This window comes from Urocitellus parryii, chromosome 15, assembly GCF_045843805.1.
Source record: "Urocitellus parryii isolate mUroPar1 chromosome 15, mUroPar1.hap1, whole genome shotgun sequence".
Taxonomy (NCBI): domain Eukaryota; kingdom Metazoa; phylum Chordata; class Mammalia; order Rodentia; family Sciuridae; genus Urocitellus; species Urocitellus parryii.
This window is the reverse complement of record NC_135545.1, coordinates 14,861,220-14,872,371: the sequence shown is the minus strand read 5'-3', so window position 1 is coordinate 14,872,371 and position 11,152 is coordinate 14,861,220.

Below are 11,152 nucleotides of genomic sequence, written 5' to 3'. Positions count from 1 at the left end.
AAGTTGCTAACTCCTGTTTCAGAGCAACTTCCCTATAATTTGTTATGACTTTGGATTTTTGAAGGGTATAGAATAATTTGTAGATTATTAAAATTGTTTTTCTTGGGAAGCATTTATCTGTTTTTGTGGTGTTGGGAATCAAACCCAGGACCTCACACATGCTTGGCAAGTACTCTACTACTAAGCTAAGCCCCCAGCCCATTTATCTTGTTTTTCTATCTCTATTAGTTCCAGTAAATCTGAGTTAAACAAAAGGATTCATGTAGTTGATGTGTATAAATTAAAAATATATAATGTTGAGTTTTCCCAGTATAGGTTCAGCATCTCAAATCCAGAAATGCAAAATTTGGGGCTTAGGTTGTAGCTCAGTGGAAAAGTGCTTGTCTGGCACATGTGAGGCACTGGGTTCAATCTTCAACACCACATATAAATAAATAAATAAATAAATAAATAAATAAATAAATAAATAAATAAATAAAGGTATTGTGTCCAACTAAAAAAAATTTTTTTAAATATCCAAAATTTTCCAGACCTAGTGGCACACACAGAACCTTGGGAAGCTGAGGCAAGATGATAACAAGTTTAAAGCCAGCCTCAACAACTTGGCAAGGCCCCAATTAACTTAATGAGACTCTGTCTCTAAATAAAAAATGGGCTGGGGATGTGGCTCAGTGGTTGAATGCCTCTGGGTTTAAAACTGGTGCCCCTTTTCTCCCCCCAAAAATACCCCAAATTTGAAATGCTTCAAAATTGGAAACTTTTTGAGCACCAACATAATGATACCAGTAGAAAATTTCATTCCTGATTTCATGTGACAGGTCAAAATATGTGCATTTAAAATAAAGTTATGATGGGGCTGGGATTGTGGCTCAGTGGTAGATCACTTGCCTAGCATGTGTTAGGCACTGGGTTTGCTTATCAGCACCACATATAAATAAACAAATAAATAGGGGCTGGGGTTGTGGCTCAGTGGTAGAGCACTCCCCTAGCATGTGCAAGGCCCTGGGTTTGATCCTCAGCACCACTTAAAAATAAATAAATAAAGGTATTGTGTCCAAATACAACTAAAAAATAAATACTTTAAAAAAAAACAAAGGTCCATCAACAACTAAAAAAATATATTGAAAAAATAAAATAAAGCCATGTATAACTTAAAGGCAGTGATACATTCTAAGATATGCACCATTAGGCAATTTAGATGTTGTGCAAACATCATAGTGTAGTTACACAAATTAAGGCAGCTATGATATCAGTAGGCAATACTGTCTTATAGGACCATTGTCATATTGTGTCTCATGACTATATTACACAAAATAATCTTTAGGCTATGTATATGGAAAAATGAATTTAGTGGTTAGACTTTGATCCCATCCTCAAGATGTCTCACTTATGCATATGCCAGTATTCTAAAATTTTTTAAAAATCCTAAATCTGAAACACTTCTAGTCTCAAACACTTAGAATAAAGGATACTCAACCTGTATTAATGATGCTAGATATTATCACTTGATTCTACTTGATTATAACAATCCACTTTATATTATTAATCATCATAGTGACATTTTGTCACCTCTCTGAAAATTATAAACTCATGTAAAATCCCTAAAATGATTAAAAATTAATATAGAAATGAGGGCCTATTCCAAAATGCCCGTATATCAGAACTTTGGAATGTTGATAGTCCTCTACTAATTGGAAATTCTTCTTTTAAAATTTTACAGGTGCCTGGCTAGCTCATTTGGTAGAGCATGAGACTCTAAAGTTTTGTTTATTTTCCATGAAACCAATGAATATGTCTAGAAGTTTAGGGATTTTGAAATAAAGTAGTAATGATTTTTAATATTTTTGCTAAAATATATTAATATCAAGTAGATATTGGCAAATCTGGCCCAGGAAAAAAATAATAATTATTATATCACGGCATCATTATTTAAGAAAGAGGACATGTTTATAAATAATAGGAGATAAAAATTTCATTATAAGGTATAAGTTTATTTCAGTATATTTAAAATTCTAAAGAGTAAATTATCTTCTTAGGAAAAAAATGTGGTTTATCAAAATTGACTTAAAATGATACTGGGGGGCTGGGTTTGTGGCTCAGTGGCATAGTGCTTGCCTAGAACATGTGAGGCACTGGGTTTGATCCTCAGCACCACATGAAAAAAAATAAATAAAGGTTAAAAAAAAGATGATATTGGGCATTTTTGAAATTTAGGTTTTTTTAAATCAAAGAGAAAAAATACTCTCCTTTATTTATTTTGTGAGGGGTGTACTGGGGCACTCAACCACCGAACTGCACCCCCCAGCCCTATTTTGTATTTTATTTAGAGCCAGGTCTCACTGAGTTGCTTAGCACCTTGCTTTTTCTGAGTCTGGCTTTGAACTTGCTATCCTCCTGCCTCAGCCTCCTGAGCCATTGGGATTACAGGCATGCACCATTGCACCAGGCAAACTCCCCTTTTAAAGTGCAGCTCTTATATTATGTACACCCTCAGGTAAGACCTAAAACAGGAAAATTATTTCTAACAAAATTATCCCAGCTAATTGTTACATGGATCACATATGTATAACATCTCTATGAAAATAATTCCTAGAAATCAAAAGCTAAATGGTGTTATGAATTTGAGCATAGATAATTTAAATGTATTATATATGAACTGAACCAGGATCTACCAGAAGAATATGAAATTGAAAAACATTTATGTAGATTATCCAGGACTTAAGTTTTTTGATTTAGTTATAAATCTTGATACATGATAAAATCATTGATCAAACTCAAATAAGAAGCCAGCAATCCAGGAGGATTACAAATTCAAGGCCAGCCTCAATTTAGCAAGGTCCTAAACAACTTAGTGAGACCCTGTCTCAAAATTTAAAAAAGCTAGGGATGTGGCTCAGTGATTAAGTGCCTGTGGTTCAATCCCTGGTCCAAAAAAGAAAGCAGCAGCAGCAGCCAGCAATCTATTCTGTGGTCCAACTACCTGTTGAAAGAAAAAATTATTGGAATACTGCTATATTCATTAACATATTGTCTGTGAGTACTTTCTTACTTCAATAACAGACTTGATTGTTTTAAACTAATAACATTTAGACCACAGGTCAGGAATTTTTTTCATTTCTTAAAGGACCAATAGTAAAGATCTAATTTCTAAAATTGCCAAAAAGTAGGGGCTGGGGATTATGGCTAAAGCGGTAGCGTGCTTGCCTGGCATGTGCGCAGTGCTGGGTTTGATTCTCAGCACCACATACAAATAAAGATGTTGTGTCCACCGAAAAACTAAAAAATAAATTATAAATAAATAAATAAAATAGCCAAAAAGTAAGTAATTTGGGCTTCTGAACCATGACTACATGGATGTTTAGGATTTGGATCCTAAACAATATTTTTTTTTAGATTTAAAAAAATCTTTATTCTTAATATTTAATCTGTGATATAATCTCTTGCATCTTTGACACACAGTGAAAGGAAGGGCTTTGGGGGCTATTTGGTGTCTGCCTGTCCACTGTCAAATCAACACGCATTAGAGTCTGGCACATGAATAGTATGCAGTGAATATATAGACATGCACACAAGTATATTTCAATTGAATATACATATGTATTTATACATTTCACACATATTGCTTGTGTTCAGATCATAGCTTTAGTGTGCAGTTTATTTCTAATGTCCAAATTTCAGGAACTGTTCTTCTCTCTACTTAAGATATTTTGGTGTTTCCCTTCCCTTATAGGTAGAAAAGTTGTTAGAGATAAAACGGCGCTGGGGTTGTGGCTCAGCGGTAGAGCACTTGCCTAGCACATGTGAGGCCCTGGGATCGATCCTCAGCACTACATAAAATAAATAAAATAAAGGTATTATATCCAACAACAACTGAAAAATAAATATTAAAAAAATAAATGTTCCTTGGAGAGTCATTTCTTGTGAGTCACCGTGAAAATCGGCATTTCTGTAAAATTAGAGGATGTGACGTTCAAGGGCAGCCTTGGGGAATGATGCTCAGAGGTTCCTGGTGCATCACCAGAGCCAGGTTGCACAGGTTTATTCCTTCTGTAAGCTGTTGCATTATACCTAGAAGGGCTTGATTCAGAGAATATACTATCTTTTCTCTGTTTCAGTACACTTTTGGAAGGAGGATAGTGAATAGTGCTATCCCACACTTACAGGAGTTCAGTTTTGCTTTCATTTTTCAAATCCTAATTTATATAATTATAGAAGTCTTTCTTAGAAGGACCTTGGAATCTTGGAGACCAACCACCATGGGATGTCCTAAACAAGATTTTTTAATTTAATTATTGGTTTGTGTGTGGTTGTGTGTATTACCCTCATTGACAATTTAAATTTCAATATAAGTTTTCAGTCTTAACAAGTATTTTTATTATTTCTATTCATGATTTTATTATACATTTTGGTTTTCTAAATAGTCAATCTGCAACATTTGTATTGATTATTTCTTTAATTTTATTGAAATAGGTTTAGCTATATTTTGCATTGGTAATGATACCAGGCTTTCAGTATTTTCCTCTTAGTGGAAATTACATCAACATTTCACATAGTCTTTACTAAGCATTTAACAATCAGCATTTCTCAGAATACTTGCTCTAATTAAACAAACAATAAACCAAATATTAAATATTTAACAAATTAAACTTCCTTTATTTACTGACCGATTGCAAACCTAACTCTCAGAATATCCATTGAAAATCAGAAACATTATAAATATTTAGTGCTGTTACCATCCTGTTCTGCCAAGTCTACTATGAGGAATAGCAATTCTGTTTCCCTACCAGAGAGGGCAGACTGTAATCAGAAGCAAGCATGAAAAAAATCCATGCCCAGTGGTATTAGAAATAATGGGCAGCTGGGGGTGTGGCTCAGTGGTAGAGTATTTACCTAGCATGTACAGTGCTCTGGGGTTCAATCCCTAGCATTGAAAAAATAAAAAGAGATCCCAATGGCAACCTGTCAGGGAATGCCAATAATAGCCTAAGGTCCATATTGGTTGAGGTAATCAACAAAGTAAATCTGACAGTTACAAGATCCAGGGAATCGGCAAAAGAGGGTCTTGTTAATGCCCATATTTCTATGTCTGGAAAGGAGAAAACTGAAGTCCCTAGTTAGCTACTCATTAACCATGAAACTTCCACAACACAAAAAACAAAAACAATGCAGTCTTTTTAACTCAAAATTTTAAAAGCATTCCTTAAGCCACGTAAATATAGCTTTTAAATGCAAATGGTAGAAGACTTGACCTATCAAAATAGTATAACCTCTGGCCAATAATTGACTTCAATAACAGAGTTGATTCGGGCAATCCCTGGGAAGCCAGGCTTAAAAATAATAAGAATTTTCAAAATGAGTCAAGAAATCCAAATCTCTGCAATGTGGGGAAAACAGACTCTTTGTCCAACTCAAACAAAAAGTAATAACTGCCATCCCCAAGGAAGAGAAAATCAGAATCCAGAATGGCTACAACATCTTATGGGAAAACTGTTGTTCTTAATGTGTACAAAAATTTAAAGACTAGCCAAAATGGGGGAAGATAGTCAACAGAAATTGGCTCTGAAAGGGCTAAAAGTTGCACTTAGTAAGAAAAGATTTGAAAACAGCTATTACAAATATATTCAAAAATCTAGAGGAAACCTGCTCAAACAATTAAAGAAGTGTATCATGATAATAAGAAATCATATAGGGAATTTCAATGAAGAGAAATTATGTAAAACTAGAAATTCTGGAGGTAAAAACTGAAACTGAATTAAAAATTTTACTAGAGGGGCGCAATAGCAGATTTGCACTGACAGAAAAATCAGCAAACAGGAAAATACTTAGTCAAATGAAGAATAGAGATAAAATGAAGAAAAGTTAAAAGAGCTTCAGAAATCTGTGGGATACTGTTATGGGATGAATTGTAATATTCCTTCAAAATTCCATAACCCCTAACACCTCAGAATATGATGGTATTTGGAGATAGTTATTAAAGAAATAATAGAATTAAAATCAGGTTGTTGGAGTGGGATATCCGATATAACTGATATCCTTATAAAAAGGACATTTGGATGCAGACAGTGGTATTTTTTAGTAAGATGTACATTATGATACAAAAGTAAATCATCTCCATTTACTGATGCAGAGGTCCTAAAACCCTTGGAATTTCTGGAACAATGTGTTTTTCTTATGTTAATGAGATGGCTAGTGGCTGGCAGTCCCTAGAGAGTCTTAGGAGGAGGCTGGCATCTAGAAGGATTAAGTATAATGAAAGGAGTGGGGCTGAAAGTCCCAACATCTGGGGAGAATTGAAGGTTGGTTGATGACCAGCAATTTGCTCGGCATGCCTATATGATGAAGTTCATTAAGATTCAAAAGGACTAGTTCACACAGTGTCTGGATGGTTGAATACATGCAGTGTCAGGAGGGTGGTGGTATGGATGCTGTGTCCCTTCTGTCATATCTTGCCCTTTGCATCTCTTCCATCTTAATTTTCATTGTAAACTCTGTAATACCATAAATAATAAATGAGTAAATGTAAGTAAAGTGTTTCTGTGAGTTCTGTGAGCTATTCTAGCAAATTAATTGAGCCTGAGGAGAGGGGCATAGGAACTCTGATTTAGAGCTGGTCAGTTAGGAGTGCAGGTCTGCTGAAGTTTGGATCTGGAATTGTCTCCTAAGGACCCACATGTTGAACACATTGTCTGGAATGCAGCTGTGTTCAGAGGTGGAACTTTGGGGAAGTGATTGGATCATAAGGACATTAACTTCATCTGTGGGTTAATCCATTGATGAGTTCATACCTGAATGGGATATTAGGAGGTAAGACCTACTTAGAAGAAGTATGTGCCCTGAGAGGATATATCTTGTCCCCAGCCCCTTCCTCATGCTGTCTGCTTCCCAACTGCTAGGAGATAAGCAGCTTTGTTCTGCCACTCATGGCCACCATGATGTACTATCTCACCACAAGCCCACAAACAATGGAGCCAACTGACAATTGTCTGAAACTGTAAGTCAAAATAAATATTTCCTTCTTTTGTTTTTCTCAGATATTTTGTCACAATGATGAAAAGCTGACTAACACTACCAAATTTTACTAATTACTACTGTAACCAAGACAGTGTAGTATTGTAAGGGGAGATAGCTATATCAATGGAACAGAATACAGAGTCCAAAAATTAGTATCAGTTTTTGACAGAACTAATTCAATGGGAAAGGAAAGTCTTATAACAAATGTTGCTGGAACAATTGGATATCTGGCTAGGTGCAGTGGTACATGTCTATAATCCCAGCAGCTCAGGAGGCTAAGGCAGAAGGATTGCAAGTTCAAAGCTTCAGCAACTTATCGAGGCCCTAAGCAATTTAGTGAGACCCTGTCTCTAAATAAATTTTTTTTAAAAAAGAGCTGGGGATGTGATTAAGCCCCTGAGTTCAATCCCTTGCTTTAAAAAGTGGATATCTGTATGAGAAGAGGTGAATCTTGGCCTCTACTCACAGGATACACAACAATTTGAGATGGATCATAGACCTAAATGTTAAACCCAGAACTATAAACCTAGAAGGAGACATAGATATGTTTATGACATTGGTTGGAGAAAGCAAGTCTATTGAACAAGAGACAAAAAGCACTGAAGCACTAACCATAGAAGAAAAAGTGATATGTGGAGATTTATCAAAATACAAAATATCTATTCATCAAAAAACATCAGTAGAAAATGAATAGACAAGACTGTTTGGTTTTTTTTTTTTTTTTTTTTTTTTTTGGTACCAGGGATTGAGCCCAAGGGCACTCGACCACTGAGCCACATCCCTGACCCTATTTTGTATTTTACGTAGAGCCAGGGTCTCACTGAGTTGCTTAGCACCTTGCTTTTGCTGAGGCTGGCTTTGAACTGGTGATCCTCCTGTCTCAACCTCCCAAGTCACTGGGATTACAGGCATGTGCCATCATGCCCAGTTTGACTATCTTTTGATCAAAATTTTAAAAAAATTGAAAGGAGAAGGATCAGAAACAACTTGAACATTTCACAAATTATGTACAAATGGCCAATAAGCACTTTAAAAAGTACTCCACATTATTCAGTAGCAGTAAGCCACAATGATATATATGCCTATGCCTACTGAAATATCTATGCCTGCTAGAATGGGTAAAAATTTTTTAAAAAATGGGGGCTGGGATTGTGGCTCAGTGGTAGAGCACTCGCCTAGCATGTGCGGGACCCTGTGTTCGATCCTCAGTACCACATAAGAGTAAATGAATGGAATAAAGGTATTGTGTCCAACTACAATTAAAAAATATTTAAAAATAAAATAAAAAAGTTTGCTGCCGGGTGTGGTGGTGCACACCTATAATCCTAGCGACTTGGGATGCTAAGGCAGGAGGATTGTGAGTTCAAGGCCAGCCTCAGCAATTTAAGGGCTTTGTCTCAAAAAATAAAAAGGGTTGGGGATATTTCTCAGTAGTTAAGCACCACTGGGTTCAATCCCTGGTATCAAAAGTTTGCTAGCAAGAAATGTTGACTTTATAGAGCAAGTTTAACTGTCATAGTTTTGACAAGCATAAAATGATGCAAACTCTTTGGGAAAAATATTTCTTATGAGCCAAAATTCCATTTTGAAGTATTCTCAAGAGAAATGAAAAAAAAAAAACACAGGAAGACTTGTACAAGAATATTCACAGCAACTTCATTCATAATCCTTCTGCTATGGTTTGGATGTACATCTCCCAAAAGTTCATGTGTGGAAGCTTGCCCTAGTGTGGCAATGGGAGATGATGTACCTTTCAGAAGTAGGGGTTAGTGGGAAGCCCTTGGTCATTGTAGGCACTGCACTCAGAGTGAAATGCTGGTCTCCTGGAATGAATTCACCTGAGCCCCACCCCTGCATCCTGTTTTGTGATGTGATTTATTCCTCCTTCAGGCACTATTGCCCTCCTCCTAGGCTTCCATGTATCTTACCTGAGATCTGGTTCTGCCTCACAGAGTTCCCTGGCTCCTCCAACCTCAGAATCCTTTTCTGCTGGTTTCTTTTATGCTTTCCCTGAGTTCTGGACATTTTCTCTGGAGTTTTTAGCTTCTTTGCCTTGTCAAATCCAGCTATTCCTCTTGGCCTTCAGGCACTCTCCTCTAAGTTCTCTTACTCCAGGGTTTCTTCCTCATACTCCCAGGCTTCTGATATCCTGGTCTCCCAGGCTTCTGATCTTCTGATCTCCCAAGCATTTTCTTGGAATATGACACCTCTCAGGTCTCTGTTCTGATGTAAAATTAATGGGCTTTCTTTCATATTAGTGCTAAATAAAAATAAAAGGTCAATTATGCCAGACACTCTCCTTCTGAGGAAAGTAAATAGTGGCCAAAGGGAAAAATACAATGCTGGGACAGACTTTTCTGGTTAGGTGATTAGATAGTGGCCCTTGCCCTCCAAAGGATATGTATTCCATTGAAAAAAATTGTTTCCCTTAGAACAAAGCATATCTGCATTATCTAGCCATTTTCCAGGGCATTCTAAACTTGGGAGAGGAAGACCCAGAATATTTTTCACAAATGAACAGTGTCATTTTATTCACCACACAGAGGCAGGTAAACGGAGCTGAATGAACATGAGTCCCCATCTAGCCCCACCTTGAAATGATGAACAAGTAAGGAGGCTCAAAATCTGTGACCCAAGCTCATTTTCCAGTAGGATCTCAAGGCCAAATCAGAGAGTAGGAGTAGATTCTGGGCAGCCTCTCTAAAAAAGGAAGGTGACTTGTGGCAGACTTTTCCAGGCAAGTTCTAGGAACCCATACTGGGCAAACCCATACCCAGGTTGGATAATATGCACCCTATTCTGTCCAGAGAGGAGTACCACATTCTGAAACCTGGAACCTACAGGAGCATGGGAACTACCACAAAACAGGTGGTAGCCGCTCCCCAGGCACTAGATCTGTAGCCTTCAGGGCCTCTTTGTAAATGATCTTTTGGGATTGAGGTTCCTCTCTCAGAAGCAGGTCTTGTAGTAGCCTCTGGATTCGGGGGGACTTAAGCTGGTACAGGTCCATGAGCTGGTGGAACTCTTTCATCCATGCAGTTGTATCACTGGCATATCGCTGCTGAAGCATCCGCAAAACATGGTACATGGCCACAAATGTCACCCATTGAGGCACCTCTTCTTCCTTTTTTTTTTTTTTTAAGAGATGAGCTGTGTCTTCTTCTCCAACTTGGGCAATTTGGGAAACCTGCCCTTACCCTTAAAATCCTATAAGTCCTTTTGAAACATTAGTGCCAGGGTTTGTTTTTCCACAGAGGCATGGGGATCTAGAAAAATGTCTGGTGGTAGGATAAAAGTGTTTGTCTCCATCTCTTCGAGAGCATCTGATGACTGCTGTATTCGTCTATTTCTGTAAGGCTCTCCCAGAAGATGCCAGTTTATAGTTTATAGCTTTTGGGACTTGAATTCTCTTAGTGGTTGATGGTAGCACTGGTACAGGGATAGTCAGTGCATTATTCTTTGCCTTATAAATTTTGGGGAGCTCAACCCTCCCCCTCAAGGCTAGAAAGTACTTCTGGAACATCAAGTCCAGGGGATTTTTATCCACAAGGGGACAGACAGCTGTGGGAACATCATTTATGGTTGGATGAAGGTGATTTTTCTCCTTGACAGCAGTGGGTAACTGTTGTGAATACTTCTCCCCATAGGACTCAAGCTAAGAGATGGCACCTCTTGGTGGCTGATGGTAACCCTGGTTCAGGGATAGAACATGGTTCCGGCCAGCTCTCTCTTTGTTTCCTTCCAATTGGAGGGATCACTTTTAAGTGCATTGGACACAAAAAATCCCTACAGGGTTGTGATATATCAGTGTGACTTAAGTCTAGGTTCTGCCTGAGGTGTTTAACAATGGCCTTAAGATTGAACAGATGTATCCATCTCAAGTATTCCTTCGAAGTCAAGTCTCTGAGGAGTTGCCTCAATTGATGGAAACTCCCTGGAAAGTTGTTCTCCTGTTTCCAGCCTTATTAAGGCATTGTTAATCCAGTCCTCATCTGAGATACTTGCTTCTGAGTCAGCTGGCCTTTGGTGGCTTTTACCTGGCTTTTCAGGTGAAGTGGCTGGGGATGGGGCTGCTGCTGGACTTGGAGCTGGAACCTGGCCCTCAGTTTTCCCCATCAGAGGATCCCGATCATGCAATAAC